The following is a 12,788-nucleotide window of genomic DNA, read 5'->3' on the forward strand; positions in this document are numbered from 1 at the left end:
TCTCCAACTGCTTCCCATACATTTCTCCTATTTTGGCACAATGCAACAAAGCATGACATGTTTATTATTTGACCATTTCAGCCTTCAAATATTGGGGTTGACCATCATGTGCCTCCTAAGTCTTTTCTTTTCCAGGGCTTCTTACAACTCACTAAAAACTCTCAAATCATTTTTTTTCAGAGAAAGTAATTTATCCAAGACATTAATAGTAATTGTCGAAAATATTGATACAAACAAAAAAAACCCCATCATAGATTTGAATAAGAGATTTTCAATAAGATCTCTATATGACTTTCTTGTTTTTTTCATGGAAACTTTCCATGGTGCTTGAAACCGAAACTTCACACGTGTATATACATATTTGTGTGTGTGCATATATATATATATATATATATATATATATATTTGTGTGTGTATGTGTGTGTGTGTTGTGTCTCTCCACCTCCAATTAGAATGGGAGCTCCCTGAGAACATGAACTGTCTTTCTTTTTTTTTTGTAGCCTCATCACTTAGAACAGTTCTTTGTACATATTATGTATTTATTTTATCAATGCTTTTTCATTCATTCATTCATTCATTAGTTCATTCATTCATTCCTTTATCCATCCATCTATTCATCCATTTACTGATTCTTTAGTTCATCCACCCATCCATTTGTTCATTCATTCATTCATTATTTTATTCATTCGTTCATTTTTTGTTACCCTGTTTCCATCTTCTGTACATCTCTTTTAAAAACCTACTTTCGTTAGTGAGTTCCCAGGGAAGCCACACATAGGCCTTTTCAGACAAATCACATTTTTCCTCCTCATTTGAATTGTTTCTCTTTGTTTCCTCAGAATTTGATTGTTTCAGGAGTCCCATCCCAGCTAAGCTCCCTTTCCTTGGGAAGTCTGATTGTTAGGCTCCTGCCATTCCTTCCTCTGACCCTTTTGCCCTCTGCTCTCCCCAAATCTGTTGTGCTCCCTTCCCTGGTGGTGAGAATCAGATCACAACAGGATTTCCCTTTGTTGGCTCCTTCACCTTTATGGAGGATGAAAGTCTAGATGGAGAGCTCCAATGGGTGTGTGGATAACTGGGGTTCCCCATCACTGTTATCTCATGGCCCTGTGTCCGGTATGTGGCCTTGTCACCAGACTCCTCTTAGGTTGTTTGGCTACGAGCCAGGTGAGATTGTGGAGAATAAGGTGAAGCCTCCAAAGAGGTAGACTATCATTTGGGTCACCATCGCTTCCTCCCTTCTCTCCTTGCACCCCGGCACCACCCTAGTGCAGGCCCCCATCATCACCTCACTCCTGGGTTATGGGTCTCCCTGCCTCAAGTCCCTCCCCAGCGCAGGCCATCTTCCCCTCAGCCTCCAAAGTGATTTTTCTAAAATGCAGATATGCCCCTGAGCAGAAGAGGCATGGCTATAGTCACAAGTTTCCAAGGCCCTTCCTGCTCTGTCTCTCCCTCTCCCTCCTCAGGGAGGCCCGGCACACCCGGCCCCCTCTCTCTCTACTCCCTCCCCCTGGACCAACAATCTGGGTCACCACCAGCTGCCCTCTTCCTTACCTGAAGCCCCTCTCGGCTGGTCAGTCTGACCTTTGAAGAACTGGGACGATTTTATCCAAGACTTGACTCAGTATCGCCAGGAATTTAACTTCCTCTTTAAAAACTTCGTTAGAAATAATAATTGAAAGTGAAAGTATCTTCTGTCAGTGGGGTGGTGAAACACGGTCAGGAAGTAGCTAGGAGGGCCAGGCTCCAGCCCTCCCTCTCTGCACCCAGAAGAGTGCAGGGGAGGCGGACGTGGAGGGAGCAGGGTGTGGCATCACTTGCTTCTGCTAGGTTATCAGAGGGCCCATGCCCAGGTACACCACAGCCCCTCAAGGTGTCCCCTTGCTATCTGTATGACCCTGGATGATGGGGCCCTCCACCTCCCTAATCTACCAGAACCTAAGCTTCCCCTTCTGTTACCCTAAGGGTCCCTTCCATTCCTAGATCTGGAATCCTCTGAGGCAGGAAGACAGGACGTGCCACAGCCATTTCACCCCAAAGTTAGCAGAGGGGAGGGAGGGTGAAACCCCGTGACATTGTCTCAACTACAAGCAACTCCCTGGAAGTAGATTGGTTTTCTGTTTAATATATTTTTTCTAAACATTCTATGCTCCGTGGCTACAGACTACATTGGCTACCTCTTTCCTTAACTTAGAGGAACCTGGGTGGTTCAGTGAATACAGTGCTGTGCCTGGAGTCAGGAAGACCTGAATTCAAATCCAGCCTCAGACACTTACTATTTCTGTGACCCTGGGCATGTCGCTGAAGCCCTGTTTGCTTCAATTTCCTCAACTGTAAAAATGAGAATAATAACAGCTCCTACCTCACAGCATTGTTGTGAGGATCAAATGAGGTCTTATTTGTAAAAGCATTCAGTAGAGGCTGTATAAATGCTTATTCCTACTTGCCTATTTTGTCATACAGGTGAACAATCCTGGGGGTCACCTCAAATCTATCCTCCTTTCTCCCCATGCTAACAGTTTCGCCTTCTTGTGGTTTCATCCCTCTACCACCTCCCTCTTCCATTCTTTCTCAAAATGCCTCAGGAAACTACCTAGGGGCACGCCCTCCCTGGGTAACCAGGAGATAGTTGGTGATATTTGGTAAGAAATTAGTGAGAGGGAGTAAGGCCGGAGCTGCTGCCGTCGCCATGACCCGGGGTAATCAGCGTGAGCTGGCCGGCTAGAAGAACATGAAAAAGCAAAGCGACTCAGGCAAGGGAAAACGCCGGGATGACGGGCTCTCTGCCGCTGCGCGAAAGCAGAGGAACTCGGAGATCATGCAACAGAAGCAGAAAAAGGCCAATGAGAAGAAGGAAGAGCCCAAGTAACTCTATGGCTCATGCCCATCTCTCTTGCCGGTCGACCGTGTGCCTGGAGCCAGTCGCGTCACGCTTTCGCTTCCTCCTGTAGCGCTCACAGGTCCGAGAACTGATGGCATTCCCTTCGCCCTGTGTCTGCAATGGGTTCCCTCTGTGCATCCTTTCCCCCAGGCAGCCTTGCTCTCCTCCAGGGCATTCCTGGGCGTGAGGAAGACTACCCTCTCCCAGTGTTTTTTATTCCTATTGGGCTTACTCCAGAATATTAAAAGTAGCTTTGTAATTCCGAAAGAAAGGAAGGAAGGAAGGAAGGAAGGAAGGAAGAAAGAAAGAAAGAAAAGAAAAGAAATTAGTGAGAGAAGAGCAAGGAGAGTGCTAAGGAGGAGATGAGAGCAACAGCTGGAAGCTTGAAAACTACAAGCAGTTTGCTACCACAGTCTTGCAGGACAGCTACTGTCAATCAGTCAACAAACATTTATCAAGTGCTTACTGTGTGACAGGCACTGTGCTAAGTACTGGGGATACAAAGAAAGACAAAAAACAGTACCTGTCTTCAAGAAGCATGTAGTCTATTGTTGTTGTCCTTCGGTCTCAAAGAGGACCAAAATGACATCACTATCCTGGGGTCAAGGAACAGCCTGTCTGCACGTGGCTGATCAGACCAATACAAGCTGGGAATGTTCTACCATGGCTGGGCACAGATAGTCCACATGAACATTTGGGAAGATGTACCTAAATCTGCACACCTCACATTTCTTTTGAGCCCCTGCAATTCGTAGAGCACAACACCTTATTTGATGCAGGGACACCATGCTGGGTGGTCCCGTGCCAGTGTCTCCCACGACATGCAATTGGTTCCAAAGTACTTCAGAGAGTGGAATCATCTTCGCACAAGTTTTTGTCCATTTTTGTGTATTTTGACTGCAGGGTACAATCCTGCCTGCCAAGGTTAGGTGAAATAGATCATTTTGAGGGGCCTTTTTCTAGCCCCTTCTTCATTCCAGGAGGTGAGCGGTTCAGTTCTACCAAAAGGCTGCTCAGACATCCAGGGGGCTGCTGAATCCCACAGTTGCTTCAGTCTCATAAGAAGAGAACCCCAATGGCCTGGACTGCCTGTGTGCAGGGCTGGGACTATAGCTCCCAGTGTATCTGCACATGCAGTTTCCTCACTTGCCTTGTCACCACAGGACTTTGAGGTAGGTAAAAATGTTAAATGGTATGGATGATGTCTTTTAACTCTTGTATAAATTGGATTTAAGTGAGGCAGAGTTAATTTTGTAGGAGAAATTAAGCATTATTTCTGATTTGTTTGTAGGAGACAGGCAGATACAAAAACTACATTTTAATATTCGACATATTACTTTCTGTCTTGGGGAGGGAGGAGGGAAGGGTGGAAGAAAGAAAAATTGGGAACTTAAAATCTTACAAAAATGAATGTTAAGGGGCAGCTAGGTGGTGCAGTGGATAGAGCACTGGCCCTGGATTCAGGAGTACCTGAGTTCAAATCCAGTCTTAGACACTTAACACTTACTAGCTGTGTGACCCTGGGCAAGTCACTTAACCCCAATTGCCTCAATTAAAAAAAAATAATGTTAAAAACTTTCTTTACATGTAATTGTGAAAATATAAAATATTAAGTGAAAAAAAAAGAAACAATGGTTGTTTATTGACAGAAAACCACAAATTATAATGATGTACGTTGTACTGTATTTTTATTTATTTCATTAAACATTTCCCAATTACATTTTGTGAGAAATATCACTCCTCAATAACTTCTGGAACTCAGCATTGGTGATGTGTCAAAGGCTCATTTATTGTCATTCTTGCAAGAATGGGCCACCCCTTGTCCAGCTGGTGGGTGACCAAAAATGGAGGCTCGCAGGCCAGTTTTTATCTCCTCTCACCCCTAATGTGAAATGGCCCCTCCCTTTTTCAAGGGTTACAATCTATGTGCAAGAACTGGCTAAGGAACACAGTATTCCCACCCCTCTGCATGACTTTTCCCATGGGAAAAATCTCTCTATCGACTCTCCCAGACAGTCCCAAACTAACCTTCATCTGGGGATATACTCTTCCAGACAGTTCTTAATTAGCCTATAAGTTAACCCTCACCTGTGGATACTGATATGGGATGGAATCGGGGGTCAAATTGATCATGAGTCATCCCCAAAGAATTACAAGACTCAGTGACTCAGTTTCCCAAGTTTTATTGCAATACTGTGAGTGACCACAGGGAGAGAACCAGAAAAGTGGAAAGGCATCTCTCAAATAAGTAGTATGGATAAATTGATTATCAGTTTCATTAAAATAATCTCCACCCTAATTACAGAGGTACAGGGGAAGACCTGTCTTATTCATTATAATAATCTCCACCTTTGGGAGATACAGGGGAGGGCTTATCCTAATTTGGAATTCTTAGAGTCCTAAGCCAACCACCGAGATGGGTACCTTTTTCTGGGGAGGTGTGTTTTGGGGGTTTACACATCATAAGGTGAATCTGGGGACAAATTTGGCCTTTACTGTGCATGTCTCTTTCTGATTCCTATGCTTAGTGTCATGATTGGAATGACGCCACCTGCTGGAGATTTACTGTAGGAAAGCTCCAACATGAGAAGAGGGCCTCTGAGGGCAGGACCATGCGGCTGTCTTTGGTGTCAGGAAGTGACGTTGGCTTGTGGGAGGTGGAAGGGGGAGGCTGGCGCGCTCTCTTTTCGCGTGGACTCTGGCGGAGAGCAGAGCTAGAAACGCACTCTCCCTTTGATAGATAGATTAATCTAGGCCTTTCTCTCTCTCTTTACCAAATTCTTATTCTCCTTAATAAATGCTTAAAAGCCTAACTCTTGCTAAAGCTTATAATTTATTGGCAGCCACTCATCAGATATTTTAGACAGTATAGCTAAAATTTTAGCCCTTACTTTAGTTTCAAAACATCTTCATTTATCATTTATTGCTAGTCTAAATTTCTATAGCTTGTCATTTTTTCATTGTTATAGTCTTAGGCCTTCATGGCCTGGCTCCCTCAGTTCCTGTTATGGGTATTGATTACTGTGGGTAAGAGAACTTAGCATCCTGACTTATAAGTTATCCATTAACTGAGATCTGAATCCCTCTTAGAGCTCATATCTGAATTAGAGCTTGGGTTTTTCTGTTAACCTCTTTTTTGCCTCCTACATCAGATACATTCTCCCAGATGGTTCTAATTAGCTTTTGAATTGATTCATACTGAGAGACAAAAAAATCCATTTCCTCACACATTTTAATTTGGTTCTCTGGAGGTTTAACTGACTGTTTGAGGTCTACTGGTCTCTGTTTGACATTTCTGGTCTACAGAGTATCCATCCAGTTGGACATGTCCAATAAGCAGCTGGAGAAACAAGATCGCAGGTCAGGAATGTGAGAAATGATTATTAATAATAATATCTTCAGGAGATTCAGAGCTTCTCCCCTTCTTCTAAAGCCCTGACTTTTAGGGATCCACTTTCCCCTGGATAATAACATTGTACTGAATCACTTCATCTTTGCCAGACCCATCCCAAGCTTGCCAGGGGGGAAAGCTCATTGTGTTCTACTCAAGCTTGGGTGGAGACAGATACATTTGTATAGATAGGAAAGCCTTTCCATCCAGGGAGGGGTCCCTCCCCCTTCCACCCGTCCATTGACATTCTTTGAATTGATAGCCCAAGGCTGGAGATACTCTCTCTGTGCAGGGGTCAATTCTTGGCCCTATTGACCACCTACTATTTCAAGGGCATATAAACTCTGTGCCCCACCACCATGATGGTCTTAGTCTGAGAGAGATGGCCAAATGACTCTCCTTTTATCAATAATCTGAATTCAGGGCCAGTGCTTTATCCACTGCACCACCTAACTGCCCCCTTTAGCATCATAATTTAAGGGTTATATGTTGATTGAGTAAATCAATCAAATCACCCCATTTAAAGCAGTAAGATGCTTCCTTACAGGGCAACAATTCTCCATCTACCAAAAAACTCAAGACTATATTATGAGTGATAAGTCCCTAAATGAACTGGAATGATGTTGGAAGGAAGTATGTTTGGATTGGTTGAGTTCTCCAGTGCCCCTCCCAGGATAATCTAATGACCTGAAATCTCATGATTATGTAGTTTAATTCAGCCTTGGATACTCAATACCTTCCTCCCTCCCTCAGTTTTCTCTCTTCTCTGATTGGAAGACTGGTGTGGGGATGAGGGGTGGAACCCTAAAGTATTCCCAAAGCTTTCCCTTATACAAGGCAGGATCTAGACTTTTCAGCTCACTGGTCACTTTCAGTCTACAACTCTACTTGCTTTGTGTGGGGTTTTTTGTTTGTTTGTTTTTTGCGGGACAGTGAGGGTTAAGTGACTTGCCCAGGGTCACACAGCTAGTAAGTGTCAAGTATCTGAGGCCGGATTTGAACTCAGGTCCTCCTGAATCCAGGGCCGGTGCTTTATCCACTGTGCCACCTAGCTGCCCCCAGCTCTACTTGCTTTGAACAAGATGCCCCAGTGCCAGATGCCCCTTGTCTTCACCTCTCCACCATAGAGTTTGCCAGGTATATTTGTTAAATTCCATGTACTTTGTTGAGATAATGTAACAATTCTTTTTTTTTTGGGGGGGGGGATGAGAGTTAAGTGATTTGCCCAGGGTCACACAGCTAGTAAACGTCAAGTGTCTGAGGCTGGACTTGAACTCAAGTCCTCCTGAATCCAGGGCCGGTGCTTTATCCACCTAGCTACCCCTTAATGCAGCAATTCTTTACTGGTGTCTATGGTGGTGGTGGGGTGGGGACTGGGGGCAGGGCTGAGAAGCTGTGCTCCATCCCCGTGCCCTAGGTTCTTTTTGGATGGCTGAAGTGGCAGGGGCTATTTTATGCACTTTGTACCTGCAAGGTCTGGGCAGTTCACAGGGTCTGCATGGCTCTGGCTTTTTTGAGCAGCATCCTGCTGATTTGGGGAAATCATCTCCCTTTGCATTCTCGGTGCCCTTCTCAGAAACTCAAGGGGCTAGTGCCAGTATGGAAATGTCCATTTTCAGATTTCCTGCCATTGCTGTTGGAGGTAGAGATGGGGTACTATTGTAAGCTTACAATCTAATGGGGGAGGATAATACACAAAAGAAGCTGGAAAGTGGGGGAAGGGGAAGGAGAAAGGGTTGCTAGAGGGTACCCATACCCAGAGGTATGAAAATCTAGTAGAGCAACCTGTGGGGAAATGAAGAAAATGCTGCATGAACAGAATAAAAGTATCAACATCTACCTGTTGAAAACAAAATAATTTAACCCAACCTGTTCCTTACAGAAACAGTGAGGAACTCACAATGACCAGAGCAAATACGGTTTTGGAAAAACCTGCACCAATTTATTTCTCAAATTAGCAAAACAGATGTGCACATGCAGAGCTTCTCCCCAAAGAGAAAAGCCAAATTTCCTTTGGTGACTAAAAATATTCAAAACCTTTTGCCTACAGTAGTTATGGTCCTTGGGCACCCAAATTTTATAAACAGCAGTAATCCTAGGAGCACAAAGCCAGATAGGGATTACTTGCGTTTTTAAAGTATTGTAATACAACTAGGTAAGCTGAGCCAAAAGTTAGAGGAAGAACTTTGAGTATAGAAGAAAAAGAAAATCAAATACCACAAGATTATTCTCCATTTCACAATAAGCTAGAGAAGGGAATGGAATATCAAATTCCAAAAAGCAAAGATGCTCAAACTGCAATTCCAAATTGCATACTTTTGGGGGGGGGGGGGAGGGGATTAAAATTGTCCAATCTACAATAAAAGAGACTGAGGCAGAGCTCTGAGTCAATGGAATTTTTAATCATAAAAGTATGTTATTATTTTCTAGTGTAATGATTGGAATGACACCACCTACTGGAGACTTACTATAGGAAAGTTCTGCCATGAAGTGAAGGTCTTTGAGGGCAAGACCAGGAGTCTTTTCTTTGGCGTCAGGAAGTGACATTTGCTTGTGGAAGAAGAAGGGGGGGGAGCCTGGCACTCTGATTCTCGCTCGTTCCTGAGATGCTGGTGGAGGAAGGGAGCGAGAAATGAGCTCTCCCTTTATAGATAGATGAATGTAGGCCTTTTCTCTCTTTAACAAATTTCTTATCTCCTTAATAACTGCTTAAAAGTCTAACTCTTGCTAAAGCTTATAATTTATTGGCAACCACTCATTAGATATTTTAGACAGACTAGCTAGAATTTTAGACCCTTACAGATGGCTGACCACGAAGAGGAAAGCTGAACCTCACACTTTCTGATCTTCTGGTTGGGTAAGACATTCCCCTACCCTGTCCCTTTAAATCCAAAGTACTGCTGAATTGCCGGGTGTTTTCCCTTTAAATTTTTTCAAATGGACCTTTTAAACTCCCTAATTACCCTATTTTTGATTTTAGTCTTGTTTAACCAGACAAATGGGGGGATAAGATCATGTTAATGCTTGTTTTTGTGGATTTTGTATTTTTTGTTAGAAGAGCCAGCAATGTGCTCACACAAGGAAATATCTCCCCCTCTCCCAGCCATGCTTTTCAGAGAAAACTCTGATTTCTGCAGCTTTTTCCAAATTCTAACACTAATTGTTGCTCTAATTTTGTATGCCTGGAGGCAACAACCCAACCTCTGGAAGCTTTTAATCCCCTAGCGCCTGGAGGCAAAGTGGGGGAAGGGGAATCCAGGCCTGAGTTCAAAATCAAGTCTGATTCAAATTGCCCTGGTCCCTCCCCTCCTCTCCAGACCCCACCTTCTACCCCTCCCTTGGCTAAATCCCTTGATTCCCCTGTCCGGGAAGTCCATGCATCTGAGGGCAAGCCATGTGGCTTAGAAGGTCTGGTCCTTGGCATCAGGAAGTGACGTTTGCTCATGGGTACTGTCTATCAAAGCTACCAGCCAATTAGCTTGGAGCTGTGTGGGTGTGTGGATGGGATGTTCACAGTTTCAGAGGAGGCTTCTGGGAGGAAGGAGGAAGCATTGGGCCCTTTTTGTTCCTGATCTCTCCATGGCAGGTTGGATGATGGGGTCTCTTAGAAATAGTTAGATTTTTTCCTTTCTCTCTGATCATTAGATCCTCATGCTCTTTAATAAATACTTAAACACTTAAATACTCTTGCTAAAGCTTATAATTTATTGGTTACCACTCATTAGATATTTTAGACAGTTTAGCTAGAATTTTAGCCCCTTACATTTCTAAAATACATCAAGAACTAAATCAAATTTATAAGAATCCAAGTCATTTCCCAATTGAGAAATGGTCAAAGGATATGAACAGGCAATTTTCTGATGAAGAAATCAAAGCTATCTATTGCCATATGAAAAAAAAATGCTCTAAATCACTATTGATTAGAGAAATTCACATTAAAACAACTCTGAGGTACCACCTGACACCTATCAGATTGGCCAATATGACAAAAAAAGGAAAATAATAAATGATGGAGAAGCTGTGGAAAAATTGGAACACTAATGCATTGTTGGTAGAGCTGTGAACTGAACCAACCATTCTGGAGAGCAATTTGGAACTTTGCCCAAAGGGCTATAAAGCTGTGCATACCCTTTGACCCAACAATACCACTATCAGGCCTTTTGCTCAAAGAGATCATAAAAAAGGGAAAAGGACCCACATGTACAAAAATATTTATAGCTGCTCTTTTTGTGGTGGCAAGGAATTGGAAAGTGAAGGGATGCCCATCAATTGGGGAATGGCTAAACAAGTTGTGGTATATGAATGTAATGTAATACTATTGTGCTGTAAGAAACGATGAGCAGGCAGATTTCAGAGAAACCTGGAAGGACTTACATGAACTGATGCTGAGTGAGATGAGCAGAAACAGCAGAACATTGTACACAGTATCAACAACATTGTGTGTTGATCAGCTGTGATAGACTTGACTCCTTCTCAGAAAACAAGGGTCCAAGATGGTTCCAAGGGACTCATGATGGAAAATGCTCTCCAAATCCAGAAGGAAAAAAAAAGAACTGTGGAATCTAGATGCAGATTGAACCATACTATTTCTATTTCTATTTTTGTTTTTCTTTTTTGAGGTTTTTCCCTTTTGCTCTGATTCTTCTTTCACAGCATGACTAATGCAGAAATATGTTTAATGTGATTGTACATATATAACCTATGTCAGATTGCTTTCTGTCTTGGGCGGGGGAGAGGAGGGAGGGATACAAATTTAAAACTAGAAATCTTATAAAAACAAATGTTGAAAACTATTTCTACATGTAACTGGAAAATAATGAAATACTTTAATAAAAAAAAGAATATAGACATTTTAAAAAGGGAAGGAATTTGAGACATTCCTACAGAGGAAAAAAAAAAAACTGAACCTCAAAACTAAACTCTGAAGTGAGTAGAATATTCAACCTGCAAACATTCCAAACAACAGAAAGGGTAAAGGACAATAATAGAGGAAAACAGAAGTAATGAAGTGCGTTGCCCCATATAAATAAAGCTGTTGCTGGGAAGTGATTGGTCTCAGCTTTTTTGATGCAGCTATCAGTTTGTGTAAGTCAGGGATTCTTAAACTTTTCCCACTCACAACCCCTTTTCTCCTGAGAAATTTTTACATGACCCCAGGTATATAGGTATGTAAAATAGGTATACAAAACCTTTTACTGTTGCCAAATTTTTTGCAACCCCCACATTCACAGTTTAAGAAGTTCGGGTTGAAAGGAATAAAAAGTCCCACCCATAGTTTATTCAAGCAACAGTACCAGAAATTCCATCTTTAGTTTCACAGATGACATACCTCTTTTCCCTCTTCTGAAGCTGCATGAATCAGAGAGAGTAACGGCATCTTACGAAGCAGGTATTAGATCAAAGAAGGAGAAAGTCAATATGAAACAAAAAGAATAGCAGAGCTATTTACTCAAGGCCAAAAGAAGGAATGTTCATCAAGTAAGATAAGAAGAAAAGTACAGACTATACTTTTCCTTTTTTTTTTTTTTTTTGTGGGGCAATTGGGGTTAAGTAACTTGCCCAGGGTCACACAGCTAGTAAGTGTCAAGTGTTTGAGGTCAGATTTGAACGCGGGTCCTCCTGAATCCAGGGCCAGTGCTTTATCCACTGTGCCATCCAGCTGCCCCCATATTATACTTTAAGCCTCAGGGTACCTTCTCAAACAAAGAAATTATAAACATAACCTCGCTACATTGTAATGAAATAGTAAGTATATATTCCCCACATAAAGATACAACTATCCTCTATTGTCCTTTAAGGACAGTTTTTTAATACTCTATAATCAAATAAATCTATGCTGCAAACACATTTCTAACTTGACAAATGTAATAACTGAATAAAATTTTGCCAAATATAGATCATGCTATAATATAATTCCAGCTCTTTTTCCTACTATCAACAGGAATATTTAAATAGCTGAAATAAAACACAGAGATCCGGAGACCTCTCAAAATTAACTGTAATGGGGGGCAGCTAGGTGGCACAGTGGATAAAGCACTGACCCTGGATTTAGGAGTTCAAATCGGGCCTCAGACACTTGACTTTTACCAGCTGTGTGAGCCTGGGCAAGTCACTTAACCCTCATTGCCCCACAAAAAAGACAGTGTAGTGATGCTTTAAAAAAAAAATCAGCTATAATAAGTATATCTTTAAACAGTGTTGGGGGCAGCTAGGTGGCGCAGTGGATAAAGCACTGGCCCTGGATTCAGGAGTACCTGAGTTCAAATGTGACCTCAGACACTTACTAGCTGTGTGACCCTGGGCAAGTCACTTAACCTCCATTGCCCTGCAAAAAAAAAAATTAATTTAATTTAAAAATACAAAAAGGATTTTTTAAAAGTTTAAAAAAAATAGTGTCCACAAATTTACAGGCATAGAAATCTTCCCCTTCTTCTCTTAGAGAGACCTAAAACTATCTTACATGTTTCTGTGATGTTGTACTAAATCCCGGGCTTTTCTTCTGGCATCTTCCAACCT

At 42.3% G+C, this 12,788-nt stretch overlaps 1 protein-coding gene and 1 pseudogene across 1 annotated transcript in view; one reads left to right on the top strand and one right to left on the bottom strand.

Annotated features, from left to right (window-relative positions):
• The window catches only part of LOC122725369 (nuclear body protein SP140-like protein), a 44,363-nt gene extending 42,700 nt beyond the window's left edge, over positions 1 to 1,663 (bottom strand). Inside the window, exon 1 of the mRNA XM_043962454.1 lies at positions 1,555 to 1,663. The gene's annotated coding sequence lies outside the window, so the exon portion shown is untranslated. The remainder of the gene's footprint in view (positions 1 to 1,554) is intronic.
• Positions 1,664 to 2,689: 1,026 nt separating this feature from the next.
• LOC122726077 lies at positions 2,690 to 2,918 on the top strand (annotated as a pseudogene).
• Positions 2,919 to 12,788: the final 9,870 nt, after the last annotated feature.

The sequence above is a fragment of the Dromiciops gliroides genome, chromosome 4, assembly GCF_019393635.1.
Source record: "Dromiciops gliroides isolate mDroGli1 chromosome 4, mDroGli1.pri, whole genome shotgun sequence".
Lineage (NCBI taxonomy): Eukaryota > Metazoa > Chordata > Mammalia > Microbiotheria > Microbiotheriidae > Dromiciops > Dromiciops gliroides.